The 18,913-nt window shown below is 41.7% G+C and overlaps 1 long non-coding RNA gene across 4 annotated transcripts in view; it reads left to right on the top strand.

Annotated features, from left to right (window-relative positions):
* The window catches only part of LOC131832239 (uncharacterized), a 42,924-nt gene that overhangs the window by 3,936 nt on the left and 20,075 nt on the right, over nt 1-18,913 (top strand). For all 4 annotated transcript variants that reach the window (XR_009353959.1, XR_009353958.1, XR_009353957.1 and 1 more), the window contains one exon: nt 10,757-10,862. This is a non-coding gene — a long non-coding RNA (uncharacterized LOC131832239). The remainder of the gene's footprint in view (nt 1-10,756; nt 10,863-18,913) is intronic.

The following is an 18,913-nucleotide window of genomic DNA, read 5'->3' as shown; positions in this document are numbered from 1 at the left end:
CTAGTTTTAATGCTAGAGAGGGTGGGGGCATTTAGGAGGTTGAAGGAGCTATAATGAAAAGTTTTCTGCCCTCACATATGTCAAACTACATTCCTCTGCTACCTTTAAGAACTCTAACTTTTACCAAATCTGAGCTTCTATTTCTGGAAGAGTCAAACAGGATTTAGCAAAGTAGCATGGGGTACAAATTCATTAATGGTTAACTTGGGATCAAAATCGGATTTTTTTATTTTTTAGATTAGAGTTTTTACTTGAGGGTGGGTCTTGCAGTAGGTTTTGTTATTGTTGTTATTGTTTCTTTTAGTTTTTACAGAGATGAAGAGTACAAAGAATACTGTCTCATTGTCCAATAGCTATTTAATGAATTTCAGAATAGCTGAGGAACGTTTTAAGGGCTCTTGATGTAAGAACACACTACCAAGAGCAACATTTATTTATTTACAGTGCTTTGTCCCAAAAAGGATCTGTTTCTACTACATTAAAGTAAAATCAGCTCTTAAGGATTAACTTGAACATTTGCTAGAAAATAAATTAGAAATCTTTGACACTCTGGGGGTGCCTGGTTGGCTCAGTTGTTAAGTGTCTGCCTTCAGCTCAGGTCATGATCCCAGGGTTCTGGGATTGAGCCCCGAATCCGGCTCCCTGCTCTGTGGGAAGCCTGTTATCCCTCTCCCACTCCCCCTGCTTGCATTCCCTCTCTCACTGTGTCTCTGTCAAAAAAAAAAAAAAAAAAAAAAAAATTTATGACACTCCTTAAGTAGAGGAAACTGAAATGATTCAAATAAATTACTCCTTAATGCCATCTCATAGTCCTTTATTGTATGAAGATTAAACCTATTTCAGTACAGTAAACTTTTACTGATTGTCCCAGATTTTGGAAAGGCACATAGAGTCATTCTTCCCAGTGCTGCCAGAATCCAGTATTTAATGACACTGTTTATATTCATCGTCTGTAAAATCATTCAGTGCCCCAATAGAAAAAGGTCAAGGACCTTTGCAGCAGACAATTCTCAGAGGAAAAACTGCGAATAAACATGAAGAGGAAAAAAAGTTCAGGGTCAAACTAGTGATCCATGCTAATGGATAACCTCAGAAACATAATGTGAGTGAAAGAAGCCAGAAGCAAAATGCAACATCTGTATGGTTCCATGTATATGAAATGTCTAGAAAGACAAATTTATAGGAACAGAAAGCAAACTGATAGCTGTCTGGACCTGGGCACAGGAGCAGGGATTAATCATTAACAGGTATGGGGGGGAACGTTCTAGGATGACAGTGTTGCAGGGTTCTTGTCTCACAGAGTGAGACAAGAGAGTGAAGTGCAAGTGAAAGTTTATTAAGGCAAGGTGAGAACAGAAAGGAAAGCTCTTTAGAGAGAAAGGGGTCCTGAATGGGTTGCCACTGATGGCTTTTATGGTTAGTCTTTTATAGAAAACTGACCAGGGAACTTGGTAAATATCTCGTCTATAACATTTAAGACAAGGTGGATTTGTAAATATGAACGTATCCCATCTATATGTAGAACAAACAAGGTAGATTAGTTGTTTTGTTTTGTTTTGTTTTTTAAAGATTTTATTTATTTATTTGACAGAGAGAGATCACAAACAGGCAGAGAGACAGGCAGAGAGAGAGAGGAGGAAGCAGGCTCCCTGCTGAGCAGAGAGTCTGATGCGGGGCTCGATCCCAGGACCCTGAGATCATGACCTGAGCCGAAGGCAGCGGCTTAACCCACTGAGCCACCCAAGCGCCCCCAACATAGATTAGTTATGTTCCCTTCTCTGTGGTTAGTATCTTGTCTGTAAAGTTTCTCCACATCTGGGATTTCTGTTAGCCTGCTTAGGTAGCCCCCTGCATGACCCTAGCCTTGTCACTCCCTATATGTCTCTCCCTACCTAGCCTCTCCTGTCCCTTACTCAACAGAAATATTCTAAAAGCAGATTGTGGTAATGGTTATACAACTACATAATTTCTAAAATCATTGGGTTGTATACGTACACTGGCTGAATTTTATAGCATATGAATTATCCCTCAAAGCTGTTAAAGAAAAAAGTTCAATCTTACTAGCCAAAAAAAAAAAAGTAACTTTAAATGCTTTTCTACTTGACAAATACTAAAATAACAACAACAACAATAATAATTATAGTACTCTGACAAAGATGTGGAAAATGGACACTCAGACACATGCATATGCATGGGTGCAGATTTCCTGTGAGTTATTTGGCAATAGGCACCAAAGCTTCAAAGTGGGCCTTTGACTCATTTCCAGAGGAATATGCTAATGAAATGATTGGACAAATGTTGACATACACACACAGAAATGTTCATCTCTTTATTCTTTATATTAGAAAAGTTAGAAACAACCTTAATGTCCAACAGCAGGAGATAAGTCATGGAATAGCCATCTAACAGAATACTGTGTAGCTATTCAAATGATGATGCAGATGTATAAATGTCACATCAAAAGAGGTTTCTAAATATTAGTGAAGGGAGATTACAGTTAACTATAGAATTAAAAACATTTAGGGGCGCCTGGGTGGCTCAGTGGGTTAAGCCGCTGCCTTCGGCTCAGGTCATGATCTCAGGGTCCTGGGATCGAGTCCCGTATGGGGCTCTCTGCTCAGCGGGGAGCCTGCTTCCTCCTCTCTCTCTCTGCCTACTTGTGATCTCTCTCTGTCAAATAAATAAATAAAATCTTAAAAAAAAAAAAGAATACTTAAAAAAAAACATTTATACATATATAAATATCCATTTATACATATGTAAGGGGCTAGGAGTTTATATAAAAATATTACTATTAGGGACACCAGGGTGGCTCAGTGGGTTAAGCTTTGGCCTTCAGCTCAGGTCATGGTCTCAGGGTCTTGGGATCGAGCCCCGCATCTGGCTCTCTGCTCGGGAGAGAGCCTGCTTCCTCCTCTCTCTGCCTGCCTCTCTGCCTACTTGTGATCTCTCTCTCTCTCTGTTAAATAAATAAAATTTTTTTAAATTTTTTATTTTTTTCTTAACATATAATGTATTATTAGCCCCAGGGGTACAGGTCTGTGAATCGCCAGGTCTACACACTTCTTCATAGCACATAACTTCCCCAATGTCCATAACCCCACCACCCTCTCCCTACCCCCCTCCCCCCAGCAACCCTCAGTTTGTTTTGTGAGATTAAGAGTCTCTTATGGTTTGTCTCCCTCCCAATCCCATGTTGTTTCAAAATAAATAAAATCTTTTTTAAAAAATGAACATTAGGTGCTAGGACTACTGGGTATTTTTTTATTGTCTTGTTTATCTGTATTTTCTAAAGTGTTAAAATGTATTCATGTTTTATGAAAACAGCAATGAAAGTGTGTGGGTTTTTTTTTTAAGATTTTATTTATTTATTTGACAGACAGATCACAAGTAGGCAGAGAGGCAGGCACAGAGAGAGGAGGAAGCAGGTTCCCTGCTGAGCAGAGAGCCCGATGCGGGGCTCGATGCGGGGCTCGATCCCAGGACCCTGGGATCCTGACCTGAGCCGAAGGCAGAGGCTTTAACCCACTGAGCCACCTGGGCGCCCCTGAAAGTGTTTTCTTAAAATAAAATCTTTCACCAACTTCTCATCACTTAAAACGAACTTTAAGGATCTCTTTTGATAGTAATAAAAACCCCTTGGACCTTCACACAATAGTACTTTCCGTGTTTATCGATTGATAAAAATAATGGCAGAAAGCTACCCTAACTTCTATAGCACTTGGTTAGAGAGACAGCCATACTTAATATATAAGTAGTCCTATAATAAAGGGTATGACTGAGTTTATAGGAGAAAGTGATTAATTTTGACTGAGTGATTAGGAATTGCTTCCCAGAGTAGGGTCTATTTGAATTAGACTTATTTTGCCAAGTTGAGAAAGGAAAAAGGAGGAATTAAAAAAAAAAAAAAAAGACTTGGGCCCCTTGATAGACTTGGAATTCATTCTGTAGAAAAATGGAGATATCTCACCAGTTGCTCCCTGAACTTCCAGGTCTCCGGCTATCCCTAGCACTAGTAGGACTTGCTTCCCAGTGTCCTAACCCCACTTTCCTCTCATCTCCTTGTCAAAAACCACTGACAGCATGGACAATAAATTTCCTTGTTAGGATGCTAACTAAATTGGCATTTTAATTTGACAAAGAGTTTGCTTACCTGGCCAAATATATGTTTGGGTGGTAAGAAAAAGTACTAGGCAAGGCACAAAAGAACTGGTTTCTAATCCTGACTTTGCCCTGGACTCACTGAACAGACTAGCTGTATGACATACAGAAGTTAAAGTCATCCTCAGTTCTCTTTTCCAAAATAGGAAGGTTATCATAGTACCTCTGTTACCTAACTCACGTAGTTGTTTAGAAGAATTTAAACACTGTATTTGAAATCACTTTATTAAACGGTGATACATAAATGCTTAGTTTTAGGACTTTATGATTACATTTCTGAAAATACTTCGTGGATTGGGCCGGACCCCTTCTACTGAGAGGCTTGATAGCTTGACAAGAGAAGCATGGCAGTGGGTTGGCAAAAGCAACCTTGTCTTCCTTATGTAATCAGATCAGTGGTTTTCAAGTAAGTGTGGGTGGTAAAACATCTGGGTATCATAGACGCACAAAATTTTGGTGTATTTAATTATGTCAAACAAATCAATTGGCACTATTAATTTTTCATTTTTCATTTTTTTTTGGCAAAAGTGTGATTATACCTGAATGCAAATACAAAGTAATGGAGATACCCTACTTCCCAGTTCTTGCCTCAGTCTAAGCCCAAAGTAGGGTTAACTTGAGCTCTTTACTCATTATAGCAGTCAGGGTTCTCCAGAGAAATAGAACCAATAGAAGAGAATGGGGTATGGAGGGGTGCATAGTATTTATTTTAAGAATTGACTCATGATTGTAGAGACTAACAAGACCACAGTCTGCAGGGGAGGCTAGCAGGCTGGATGTTGCAGTTTCAGGATCTAAAGGCAATGTGCTGGCAGAATTCCCTCTTCCTCAGGGAGTGTCATTCTTTTTCTTGAGGTCTTCAAGTATTGGGTGAGGCCCATCCACATTATGGAGGGTGATCTGCTTTACTCAAACGTATTAATGTCATCAAAAAAGAAAAACAAAAACAAAACAAAAGAAACCTTCACAACAATGTCCAGATATGTTTGACCAAATATCTGGATACTGTGTCCTAAATAAGTTGACACAGTTAACCATGTCACTCACCACCTTACAAATCACAGCAGCAAGTAGCAAATCATTTTCTCTCCTTCTTCTCTGACTTCTTTGGGAATTCCCTAAAACTATGACTATCCAAGGGTGCTGCTTGATTGGATGTGCCATATTAGAGAAACAGCATATCATATAATGGCAGAATCAGCGGATAGCATCTCTGGAACCCTTAGGCATGAGACCCAACTGGGACAGCTTACACAGACCAGGCAGTCCTGAGACCTAGACTGAGGTACATGAATGGATCCTCTGGTCAGGCCATTGCTCAAGGCACAGCAGGAAACAGAGCCCTCACAAAGCAATTCTAACCCCTGTCCATGGGGCTCAGCACCTCCTTGACCTTAGATGAGCCTAAAAGGCAGTGTTAGGTCAAGTTTAGGTGGCCTCTCTCTCATGGGACACTCAGAGCCTCTCTGATTACAAGTGATTGTTCTCTTCACATTTACTAGTCATTTTGAGGTTTCCTTTAATTGTTTATTATGCAAGTCTAAATCATCTCAGATATCCTGCTACTCTGAATCCTGATTTGAAATCTTGGCAAAGGTGTATTTTGTTGTTTTTCTAGGTCCTTTTTATATAGCTCTCTTGGTTCCTTTGTTTCCTGTGACTTTTTGCCTGATAGCTAGAATATGATTAATGCTCTGTGGTTAATCAGATTTAGTCTGCTGCAGGAATCATTTTAGTTTATCAAGTTAACTCTAGAGGATTCTCTCAGAGAACAAGTTAAGTTTTGGAGGGGTTCCAGTGCTTCTTAACCCTGACCTACTTTACTCGGCTCAGTACTGCACCCAAAACAGCCAAACTACGTTCCCCAGCACTCCTCAACTGTGTGGAAATTGCCTATTGTTACTCACAGCTCTCTTCACCTGAAGAGATGAGGGCAGGAGCACAAAAAGTTGAAAACTCTAATAGATTAATATTTTTTAAAGATTTTTTAAAGATCTTTTTTAAAGTAATGTCTACCCTCAACGTGGGGCTTCAACTCAGAATCCCAAGATCAAGAATTGCATGCTCCACTGACCAAGTCAGTCAGACAGCTCTCTAATAGATTAATATTAAGATATTCTATTAGAGGCACCTGGGTGGCTCAGTTGGTTAACATTGGACTCTAGGTTTCAGCTCAGGTTGTGATCTCAGGGTCCTGGGATTGAGACCCTCCGGAGCCTCGCTTTAGGCCTCCTTTCTCTCTCAATTTCTCTTCCTCCCAAGATAAACAAATAAATCTGGGGCCCCTGGGTGGCTGAGTCAGTTGAGTGTCTGCCTTCAGCACAGGCCCTGATCCCAGAGTGCTGGAAGCGAGCCCTATATTGGGCACCAGTGAGAGAGTCTGCTTGTCCCTCTCTCTCTGTGCCTCCTCCTTGCTTGTGCTTGCTTGCTCTCCTCTCTCTCTCAAATATACAAATAAATAAAATTGTAAAAAAAAAAAAAAAGAAGAAGAAGAAATCTTTTAAAAAGAAGATTCTAGGGGTGCCTGGGTGGCTCAGTGGGTTAAAGCCTTTGCCTCTGGCTGCCATCTGGCTCTCTGCTCACCAGGAAGCCTGCTTCCCTTCCTCTCTCTCTCTGGCTGCCACTCTGCCTACTTGTGATCTCTGTCTGTCAAATAAATAAATAAATAAAAATCTAAAAAAAATTTAAATTAAATTAAATTTTTAAAAAGATTCTATTATACATGAGTAGAGAGCAAATATATTTTATGATTTGAAGGGTATGATCTACATGTAATCCCCTAACCCTTTATTTCAGTCATCCATACCTTCAACAAAATAGTCATCATTGACTACAGATAATAATAAGATCAGATAGGAGCACTTGGGTGGCTCAGTTGGTTGAGCAACTGACTGCCTTCGGCTCGCACCGTGGTCCTGGAGTCCCGGGATCAAGTCCCGCATTGGGCTCCCAGCTCCTCAGGGAGTCTGCTTCTCCCTCTGACCTTCTTGCTCATGCTCTCTCTCACTGTCTCTCTCTCAAATAAATAAATAGAATATTAAAAAAAAAAAAAAAGATCAGATGTATTATGAATACCCCTTTTTATTGGAGGTCCAGAGAGAATGATAGAATGAAGCATCAACTTTCATGTATAGCAATATATAAATAAAAATTTCTTCTTTAAAATCTTTTGTCCTTCAGAAAACTATCAGTTTATTCTCTCTGAGTAAATATTAACATGGCCTCAAAACAGAATAATTATAAATCATTCAATTTCGGGATACGTTTTTTTTCTTTTCTCTTTCTCTTTTTTCCTTGCTAATCACAAACCACAACATGAATTTCTGCGGGAGCCAGGATGCCATGTCACAAAAGATCAGTCTGGCTTCAGAGACTCTTCTTATTTTCCCTGCATGGAAGACAGATGTTTTTTGTTGAATCAGGACCATAATTTGCATCTGGTAGGACAATGGGCCATATTCTCCTCTCCTGTCTACACACAGAGCTGCATTGACAACAACAAGAGTTGCCCAGAGAGAGGCAGAATTTGGCTCTGCCAGCGCAAAATTCAGCCTGATTTTAAAGAGGAAATGCTGCAGTTAACATTTAGTGAAGAGCAAACCAGCTAGTGTATCTGGAAGTTTCCTTTAAAATTTCTTGAAATTTTCCTTTGAAATTTCCAGCCCAGCGTATGAAGTAATTCCAGACTCTAATGAGCTTCAGAAGCCTCTCGGGCTGTAAATAAGAACCAAAATGATAGTCTGTATTGGATCCAGGAGTTTCTTAGCCAGTGGATAAATTATTGTTATGCTCTATGTCCTGGTTTTCCCTCAGTGATTGATGTGTTCTCTTCTGTTTCCAGAAGTTTTTTCTAATATTCACCCTTCTTCAAAAGTGACCCTGAAAGATGAGTCAAAAGTTCCATACCTGTTTTCCATATGGGGAAGCTGAGGGCCCAGAAAAGTCAAGCAAATTTTTTACTTGTGCAACAAAGGAACTCTGGGTTCTCACGTGGTTATGGAAATAGTCAAAATGGAGATGAGACTTCTGCTTCCGTAGGTTATCTTTCCTATTTGTTTAAAACGAAATCCTTTACATTTTATCAGTTCCTAGGAGATTGCCTTTTTGACTCATGTAATTTGGAATCCTCTCTAATTAGAACCAGGACATCTCAGTCCTTCATCATGAAGAACTCTTAAGTCTCTTCTCCCCGATACAAATACAGCCCTTTTCTGGCTGAGCAGATCATTGCTGATAGTGTACACCCATATTGTACGGAGGGCTTAGAGAGAGATTCGTTTAATTCTGCAGTCTATTGTCTTTGAAACCTATATAACCCACGCATTCTGGGTTGTTTTGTTTTGTTTTGTTTTTCTTAGTAAAACTAAGAATTTATCTTCAGAGTTTCCTTATTTACTTTTAGGTTCCAAGATCTTTTGATCCTCTGGATTGAGAAATAAAGTAGATTTAACCTTGAAAAAGGAGAAAATGTAGAGAGGGAGTTATTGGTTTTGTGAATTTCAGATTTTCCCAAGGGACAAAAATGAAAAATGGATACTTCTATTTTTTTAAAACCACAAAATTCTTGAACTATATGACGTACTTCCTTTTTTCAGAATGAAATTTGAAGGAATCTTAGAGATTTTTTATTTTTTTTTTAAAAGATTGTATCTATTTGACAGAGAAAAAGGTCAAGAGTAGGCAGAGAGGCAGGCAGAGAGAGACGGGAAAGCAGGCTCCCTACGAGCAGAGGGCCCAGTGAGCTGGATCCCAAGACCCTGAAATCATGACCTGGGGCAAATGCAAAGGCTTAACCCACTAAGCCTCCAGGTGCCCAGGAATCTTAGAGATTTTTTAGTTCAATCTTCCTATCTTACAGATGAAGAAATTAAATTCAAATGAGTTGTAGTAAATCTTAGAGCTATTTCCACGTCAATATATATATAAACTTATTCTTTTTTTTTTATTTAAAAAATTTTTTTTATAAACGTAAAATGTATTTTTATCCCCAGGGGTACAGGTCTGTGAATTGCCAGGTTTACACACTTCACAGCACTCACCATAGCACATACCCTTCCCAATGTCCATAACCCCACCCCCCTTTCCCGACCCTACTCCCTCCAGCAACCCTCAGTTTGTTTTGTGAGATTGTGAGATTAAGAGTCACTTATGGTTTGTCACCCTCCCGATCCAACTTATTCTTTTTAAAAACTGTGTAACTGTTTATTAGGATGTACCTTAATTTCTAGCAATTTTTCTTTGAGGAATATTTTTTCTCTGAAGAATATTTTATTTCCAATTTTTCTCTACTAAAAATGGTGCAATGAATAATCTTGTATAGGTATCTTAGCTCAATGAATGAGTATTTTTATAAGATAGATAGCAAGAAATGAAGTAAATTTTTTTTTTAAATCTTATTTATTTATTTATTTATTTGAGAGAGAGAGACCACCTGTGCATGCATGAACCGGCACCAGTGGAGGAAGGGGCAGAAGGAGAAGGACAAGCAGATTCTGTAACAGTGCAGAGCCCCACATGGGACTCCACGAAGGGCTGGATCTCATGACCAGGAGATCATGAGCAGAGGCGAAATCAAGAGTCTGTCACTCAATTGCCTGAGCCGCCCAGGCACCCCATCAAAATTTTAATAGAAATAGCTATGAAATTGTACCCCTGCATGCACATCTTTGCCAGCACGGGATGTTACCAAATTTTTAGCTTCAGTTTTTTAAATAATTTTGGTCTGGAGAAAAAATAATTTTGGTCTTTTACATTTAGCTCATTAATTTATGTGAAATGTGCTCTCACATACTATGTGAGGTTGAGGACTAACTTATTTATTTTGTCAATATTTAATGTGAGAAGAGGAGCAGAGCACTAGTCATGTGAAGAGTAAGGACAGCAGCTGAAGGCGACTGCCATCCTAGACAGTTCACCCAGCCAAATGAAAGTCCTGCGGCCTACCGGACCTGCCCCTTGGGGCCATTTCTGAAGGCTAGTTAGGGGCCATGTGTTGTTACAGCAGAGTTGCATCACATATGCATTTGGGATTTAACTACACAGGCTTATTACTTTCTGAGGGCCCACATACTAGGAACTTCAGCCATTTAAGAGAACTATAAGTACAATTTTGCCTTCAGTGATTTTTTCCCCTTCCATGTCAACAAAAGAACCTAGTCTGCCCACACCCCCAGCACCACCCAACAGACACACCCAAAATGTGTATAGAGCATGCAGGCTTTTTGTCCCTCACACACCGCCTCTGAGGCTCTTACAAAAATATTCCTTACAATCACATATATACACATATAGTACATTCCTGAAAGGCTCTTGAAAACATTTTTCTCCACTTCATTAGGTTTGGAGTTTTGAAGTTTTCCAGCGATTTTCCCCCCCACCATTAGGAATTGGAACCTAGCTGTCCTAATCCATATTAAATATGCTGCTTCTCCCAAGCTTCAGAATTCTCAGTAGAGTGCTCTGGGAAGCCACTACCATCTGATACACTGTTGGAGTCAATTTACTGTCTCTGGGTCATTATTAGTTTAAGTCCCATGGTAGTAGTGGGAGATTTGAGTCTTAAGTATAAAAATTTTCATGCCATCACATCTATCAGCAACCTTGCCCACAAGTGAGAGATGAAGACTATTGGCTGCCCATGGAAAAAGAAGATGTGGCTCTTTGAGGGAAGAAGACCCTTCCTCTTTCCTTCAGTGGCTGAGGTATGTCATAGGTCTTCCTAATTTCTATATTGACAGGCAGGGTCAGTGATACGATTTCATATCAAGACTTGAGGGGGGTACAGCAGATGCCTTTGGTGCCCACCCACATCCTCTAGCCCTCCTTGTTATTATAAAAACAGGTGGCTTCTGTGACTCTGCCTGAAGACTTACTGTGGCTGATGGAGCTCATGGGGCTTATGCACAGGGCTAGAGCCAAGTGCTGGGCAATGCCTTTAGAAGCAGAACTCAACCTGGGAATTGTGGTATAAGACTCTAAGGGGTACTCTTTGCAGTTTCCTTGGATGTCTCCCAGCTGCTCCAGTGATAGTGGGCTCATGCATTCTTCCTCTTTATGAGAGGCCTGTTCTTCCCTGTCTCACATCCCCATTCCCCCTAGCAAGATCCCCTTCCAGGTAACCTAGTTGAACTCCAATCCTTATCTCAGAACCTGCTTCTGGGATGACCAACCTGAGACAGGAGGGGACATCACCTTTGTAGAGGGGTATGACATATACTTTTGAAAACTGATACTAGCTAACAAAGCATTTTTAGGAGCTACTATTAAGTAATAACAACTTTTAGTTCTTCACTCTGGAGATGCAAAGACTTCTGGGAAGGATATCTGTTTTTACACAAAGCAGGGAGCTACAAAGTGGAAGGGGTGAATTTCAGGGCAAGTAATCCCTGTCAAACCTACCATCAAGCCTGAAGTGGGAGGACACTGGGCTTGCTCAGAGAACTCCCCAGGGCTCAAGCACCAGCAACATTACCAGAAGCAGCAGTGGTAAATAAAATATTATGTTGTGATTTCTCCATTTGAAAAAATATATATAAATATATCATTTTTTAAAAATGTCACTCAGGATTGCCAAATGTTGTTTAAGGGAAGGACTGTCATTGTTCTTAGGTGTTGTCTTCTCAAGTTAAAAAATTGTTAAAATATTCATATTTATATGAAACTGATTTTGATGGAAGATACTATTTTTTGTATAATGTTTTCCTTTGGCAGAATTAAAAGCGCCAACCATTTTCCAGTGCCCCTCTTTTAGTGCAGGGAGGGGGATGGTTCATGAAAACCTAAACTCTGAGAGCTACTGATCACAAACCCAAATGGATATACCTTTTCTGTGATGCAGGCGTTTATACAAACTAGCCATATTGCGAAACCAGTGTAATGACTAGTCCCTGACATCACAGGCCAGTCCAACTAATGAATTTTGGGGTGGTAGCAGAGGTACAGATTTCTCACAGAACATTTTTCTGGAGCCAACTGGCTAATCCCTCATGCCCAATGGTTGTCCTTGCGCTTTTCACCTGTCTGCCAGGATTTCTCTGGGATGTCCCTAAGCTTTCCCCAGATAGTCCAAATGCTTCACTATCACTGCCTCTCCCTCAGCGCCTAGATGTAAGGGAGAACAGAGCCTTCCCATGTACTGAGTCAATCCCCAGTCTCCTAATACCCCCTTTAGGGGGACATCACTTTAGAAAAGAACCTGCCTCAGTAGTAAAGGCTACATTTGTTGTTGATGATACTGTTTTAACTCTTTGAGGTCAGAATTTCACCCTATTGGGAGAAGTTATTACAAATTATCTGTATCACTCCATCCTTCAAAAAAAGTTCCTCCAGTAACAAAGCGCCATGTGTTACCTGCATAAAAATTAAATTCAAGCCCATTATTAATTTTAAATTGATAGAAACCAAAGGTACCATTAATGAAAAGTAAGGAACACAACTTTGGAGATAAGAGGAGAGTGGCTAAACTAAGGATGTTCTTACAAAAAAAAGGTGGGTAATTTTTCAAAGAGATTGAGACAAGTACTGAAAATTGAGACAATTGTATGAAAGGAAATGACCATTTCTAGGGACTCTGGAGAAATGAATTAAATGGGGGCAGCTTTTAAAACTGAATAGGATGGGAGTAGTAGGGAGCGTCTTCTTGCCTCTATTAAAACACACAGATCCCAGCATGAAAGATCAGAGATGTTGCTCTTGAAATTCTTAGACAAACTATCTTTCTTGAGTACTCTTGTTTTCTGTAAATGGTAATTTTATACTATATCTCCAGTCTAGGGAGAAATGTGACCCAAGGAACTTTGGGCAGGAGAATCAGGAAACCCAACTGGCATGACCATTCTAGAACAAAGATTCCAGGTGTGATAGTTTGCCAGGGCTGCTGTAACAAAACAACATAAACTGGGTGGGTTAAACAACAGAAATTTATTGTCTCATAGTTCTGGAAGCTAGAAGCCTGAAACCAAAGCGTCAGCCGGATTATTTCCTTCTGAGGCCATGAGGGAAGGATCTATTCATGACTTCTCCCCTTGGCTTATAGATTACTGTATTCCTGTTCACATGCCCTTCTCCCTGAACACATGACTGTGGGTCTAAGTGTCTTCTTCTTATGAGGACACCAATCATATTGGATTAGGACCCACCCCAATGACCTCATTTTAACTTATACCTCTGTAAAGACCCTATCTCCAAATAAGGTAACATTCCAAGGTCCTGGGTGTGAATTTTGGGAAGATACAATTCAACCCGTAGCACCAGGCAGCCTCTTTGGCTTGTTTCTCTGCTGGAGAATGTTGTTCTCAATACTCTTACCGGCTCTTTCAATCCCAGCTTTCCAAGTCACTCAGCCCTTATGATGCTGCCAAGACTGCACCCTCTACGCTGCCACCCCCCCCATGCCACGCCCAGCCCCTCATTCACAGGACTATAAATATAAGAACTTTCCTGACCTAAGACTGCCAGGAGGGCGGGAAATGAGTGGGGAAGTGCTGCAAGGGTGGAGTTTTCTTTAACCTTTGTCAGTTGCATGAATTCTGTAATCATATCGACACTCAGGGTGTGGTGAACTGGGGGTCCTGACATCCTAAGGCAAACAAGCAGACTCAATGGCATTTGTTCTTTTCCAAATTCCAAGGTCTTATGTGCTCCAAACATAGATGACAAAATAGTTCCAGGAGAGCTGCAGTGTTTTGTTCTCCCTGCCAATTCATTAGCAACAGAACGGTTGCTGGGCTATAATCCAGCCAGGCTGACATCAGTTCCCCAGTAAAAGGAGGACACAACTGGAACTGGGTCTGTGCAGCCAAAAGGGATCAGGAGGGCTCAGCTGTACTGACACGCTGGCAAAAAAAAAAAAAAAAAAAAAAAAAAAAGAAGAAGAAGAGAAAGAAAGAGAGAGGGAGTGAGGGAGAGAGAGAGAGAGAAAGAAAGAGAGGGAGGGAGGGAGAGGGGGAGGGAGAGAGAGAAAGGAAAGAAGGAAGAGAGAGAAAGAGAGAAAGGAAGGACAAGACAGAAAGAAAGGAGGAAAGGGGAGGGGAGAAAGGAGAGGAAAGGAGAGAAAGGAAGAAATTTGGGGAAGTTTGCGGGGATGAAGAGGTCACCCACCTTCTTTAAGGGACTCAGACAGGAAGATAGGACGGAGGGTGGACTCGGCGTGGTCATAACACAAATTAGGATCGTGCCAGCATTGTCTTCAGTGAGTATTTAGAAAAATTAGGTTTTGCTTAACCTGCAAATAAAACCCATCAGTTTTAGAAACCTAAACTAAGAGCATGTGTGTAAAAAGAAACCTATATAAGGAAGCTGAGCTGGACTGTAGTTATGGGAGGCCCCGGAACAGCCCACTTCCTTTCTTTGTGCCTTTTTTATTCATCTCTAAATGTGGGGATGGTAATACAATTGCACTCCTCTCAACTTAAAAATACTTTTCTTCCGAATCACCTGACAAGGCTTTTTTTTACCCCTGTGCAGTGCCTGTAGCCATGAAGAGATCTTCCAGAGCCACTTTTATCAGTCTAGCAGATCTTGCTGGAAGCTTCTAGCACTCCAGATGCTGAATGCTCTATCACTGACTCCTCGCTACCCTGCTTGTCTTAAAGTGCCAAAACTTTATGTTTTTGCTGTTTTATTAGGAGCTTCCTGAGCTTTCATCCCACAGCATTTCTTCATTCCTACTTCTGGACTTTCCTCCCAGCTTTTACCATCTTAGAGAGTGAGCTTTGGATGCCACTTTATGGCTGGATATTATATGAGTGTGTCCACATCCTACCCTCTGTTTCTGCCACATGCAGCAAGGCAGGAAAGGAAAAATCATCATCCTCATGGCCCCGTTCCCAGCTTCATGGAAGCAGAATGTGTCCCTGAAGGGGCAGGCACATTTCTGACTATGCAGGGGCTGGATAAGGGATCTCTGCATGTGGAAGACTAGGACACCAATGAGCTTATCAGAAGAGCAAAGTCCAGAGTTAGGTGGATTGAGGACAAATTATAATACATTTAATGCCTTACAAATTATAATACATTTAATACATTTAAATTATAATACATTTAATGCTTCAACCCCATTTTCCAACTGGATTTTCCTTGACTTAGGTATCCCAAAATGCTATGTTCTGCCATCTCCCCATCTATACCTTCAGATGCTATAGATCCTCTTGGATCCTCCCATTTAAATTGAATTCTTGAATACTAAATCTGACCCTGTTTCTTTAGAAATTATATTTATTCAACAGCAAGGAATGGGTGCCTCTTGTCCACCAAGCATAGTGCTTGATCAAAACAGAAAGGCTCCCCCTCCAACCGATGAGGGTTCAGGATTTGGGGTTTTTTGGGTTCTGGATTGGGACTTTGACTTTTTGAACTCACAGTACCCATGCTGCCTTTCCAAGGAGGAACTTGGCTTCCTTGCTAACGCAGAGCGTGGATACCTGCCAAGTCCCTGTGCTCAACCAGACATCCAGTCTTGACTCCTCCTGGGTTTTCCTGTCTCTGTCTGAAGCTCAGCACAACAGTCCCTTTGCCTGCTGATTCTGCTTGGTGAGTCGAGAAGCTCTGTCCACATACTGAAGGTTATACACCAGAGCCTTTAGGCCTACAAGGCCTTTCAGATTCTCAGCTTCTGTGGAATTTCTTCCCCTTTTGTTTCCTCTTGGGTCCACTCTCAGTCTGGCCACAATTAGACTATGACAGAGTTCTAAGACCCCAGCATATCTGAGAGCTCATCTGTGACTACTGAAAATGGGATCCAAAAGGGAACATCTAGCTTTTTCCATTCTGAACCACGCCAGTCTGACTGAACTGTCAGAGAAGTATCTGATGGCAACAACGTCGGGAGCCCAGCACAAATTTCTTAGCCACCCTTGCTTGGCCACCCTTTCTGCTCTGCCTTCTGTTTGGGGTAGGGGGAGACAGTCCCTGTGCAATGATGTGCAGGGGAAGGTAAGGGAAGTCACAGCCCATAACTAAGAGGCAGTCATACCTATAGGGTATTCCTGCCAAAAACACCGTGTGTGCAGCAAGGCAAAGGCAGGAAAAAAAAAATCCTTGTAGCCCCACTGCATCTAAGCTGGAGGAGATAATGAGACATTCAAACTGGACATTCCTCAAAACAGTCATCCTGGACTCTTCAAAAATACTGGCGTCAAAAGAGATGATTTGAGGGGCACCTGGGTGGCTCAGTTGGTTAAAGCCTCTGCTTTCAGCTCAGGTCATGATCTCAGGGTCCTGGGATCAAGCCCCACATCGGGTTCTCTGCTTCCCCCTCTTTCTCTGCCTGCCTCTGTGCCTACTTGTGATCTCTCTGTGTCTCAAATAAATAAATAAAATCTTTAAAAAAAAAAAAAAAGAGATGATTTGAAAGGCAGGGGAGCTGTTTTAGATCAAAGAAAACTAAAGATGCATGATCCTTGATTGGATTCTGAATTTTAAAGAATATATAGCCACAAAGAACATTATTGGGACAATGATGGTAGTGTGTGTGTGTGTGTGTGTGTGGGTGGGTGGGTGGGTGTGTAGAAAGAGCTAGAAAGAAAAGCAAATGTGGTAACCTGCTAACAATTAGTAAATCTAAGCGTGCACTATACAGCTATCCATTGCACTCTTTTCTCAGCTTTGCTGTAGGGTGGAAATTTTTCAAAATAACCAGCATAGAACTTGAGTGTAGCCTGGTGTGGGGTGAATGGGCCATAGAGGAGAAAAGACAGATGAGCAGGCTGGCAGGAGCCAGGAGAGGCACAGCAGCTCCAGACTGCTTCTCCACCAGATTCTAGTCCCTGTGAAAAAAACAGGCAAAATACTCAGCGGGCAAACTGGCCACAAACGCAAGGAACCTGCAACTTGGTGAACACCTGGAAGCCTTGGGTCAGCCCCACCATCTGGGGACCAGATGTGGGTGCAGCAGGCAAATTCCAGGCCTGCTAACAGGCGAAGAACTCCCAATAGTGCCACGTGTGGCCTTTGGAGGCGCAGGATTGGGAAATGCTGAATGATCAAGTGCTTGGCCGTTGTTCCAGAGGCCAGACAGGATTGAAGCCAGCAGGAACTGACACGTCTGCCTGTGGCCTGAGGAGCCCAAAGCCCGCCTGAGGTGGTGGTGGGGGTTGGGGGGAGACTCATAGGAGGCAGGGACCTAACTGGTTCTCTTTGCTCTTAACTGGGTCAATTTTACATTGCCAGATTAACTTACTGATTATGCTCACAGATTTCACCCTAGCTTTTTTTGCGTATTTTTCTTCTATTCTCTGTTTGTAATTCTTTCTGACTGTCTCTGTTCCTCCCCTGGTTTTATGCCATTATGATGTATGGAAAACACTGGAAGACTCTCTACAGTGTCTTAAAGTGCCTGTGTATAAAGATGTCAAACAAACAAACAAACAATCCAAAAACCTCAGCAAATATCAAAGCTGGTTTTGGACTCAGCAGTGTCCACTTTGTTTGACATGCTGTTTCTAAAGGGCCAGGAGCTAAGTGCTAAAGTGGCCAAGCATCCAAGCCTTCCCCCTGACTGTGTCATCTTCTGATATTTCCATAAGTTTTATGGCCCTTCAAGGAATGGCTGACTTCTCCTTGATTCTCTTTAAATCTCAGCTGTCCTGAACAAGTTCTGGACAGGACCAGCGGTACAGCCATCGCCTGCCCGAGGCTCGTGAGTTTTCTTCCCCTATGTGGAGGTGTACAGCACGAGAGGTCAGCCAGGGGCTGGTGGGACAGACCCAGCCAAGGGCTCTGCGTTTCCACCGTGCAGCTCAGTAACAAAGCAGCATGACAAGCTCTGCCAAGACCATCTGTTGGGAGCCAGGAGTAGATGATTTCCCGGTGTGAGCAAGGAAAACAGCAACAGAGTTTGCTACAACTGTGATTAACACGCAGGATTCAGCCAGGAGAAGGCTCCTCCTGAGTAATCATAACATTTGCACAAGTGAAGTTAAGCAAACCCCAGTGGTTTTCACTCTCAATCTCTTTCTCTTTCACTCTCTCATGCTCTCTCTCCTCCTCCTTTGAGCAACAAATCCCTATGTTCAAATATAAATATCTGACAAGAGCCAACAAACAAAAGAGATAAAAACTCAGGCAATCTGATTTTTGTGAGAGCTGTGGACTTATGTGGCCCTTCCCCAGGCACCCCAGGATAATTTCAGGGTGGTTAATGCCCCCACTGAATGCATGGTTTAAAACCATTGCTTTGATCCATCTTTTCCATACACAGAGGGAAGATGGTGTCTTCTTTGACCATGCCTTCTAAGGTGTTTATATTTTTTTAAGATTTTGTTTATTTATTTCGAGAGAGAGAGCAAGTGTGACCTGGGGGAGGAGCAGCAAGGGAGGGAGAGAGAGAATCTTAAACACACTCCACACTGAGCGGGGAGTCTCACTCGGGGCTAGATCTCACCACCCAGAGATCATAACCTGAGCTGAAATGAAGGATTAGATTTGTAACATGTTTTACAAACACCTCCCCACCATTCCCTGAGCTGTCTTAATGCTTCGACACATACCAAGAATGGATGGGATCTGTTGTATTTCTTTCTTGGAAGTCTGGAAAGTATTCTTTGACAGAAAAAGAGTCTAATGATAACTCATGATATCTACAAAAACAGGCATTGGCCTGAACTTAATGTGTTTCATCCTACTAGAAAAACAGAGGTGTGATCACATGGTTCCGTTTCCATGAGGCTGAAACTGTAGCGTGTGTGGACCCATCCTTCAGCTCCCTCATGAGATGCAAGAACCCCATGGCATGGCCACCCTCACAGGTTCTGTT

The sequence above is a fragment of the Mustela lutreola genome, chromosome 5, assembly GCF_030435805.1.
Source record: "Mustela lutreola isolate mMusLut2 chromosome 5, mMusLut2.pri, whole genome shotgun sequence".
In the NCBI taxonomy this organism is placed as follows: Eukaryota; Metazoa; Chordata; class Mammalia; order Carnivora; family Mustelidae; genus Mustela; species Mustela lutreola.
This window is presented reverse-complemented; position numbering and strand designations above follow the sequence as displayed.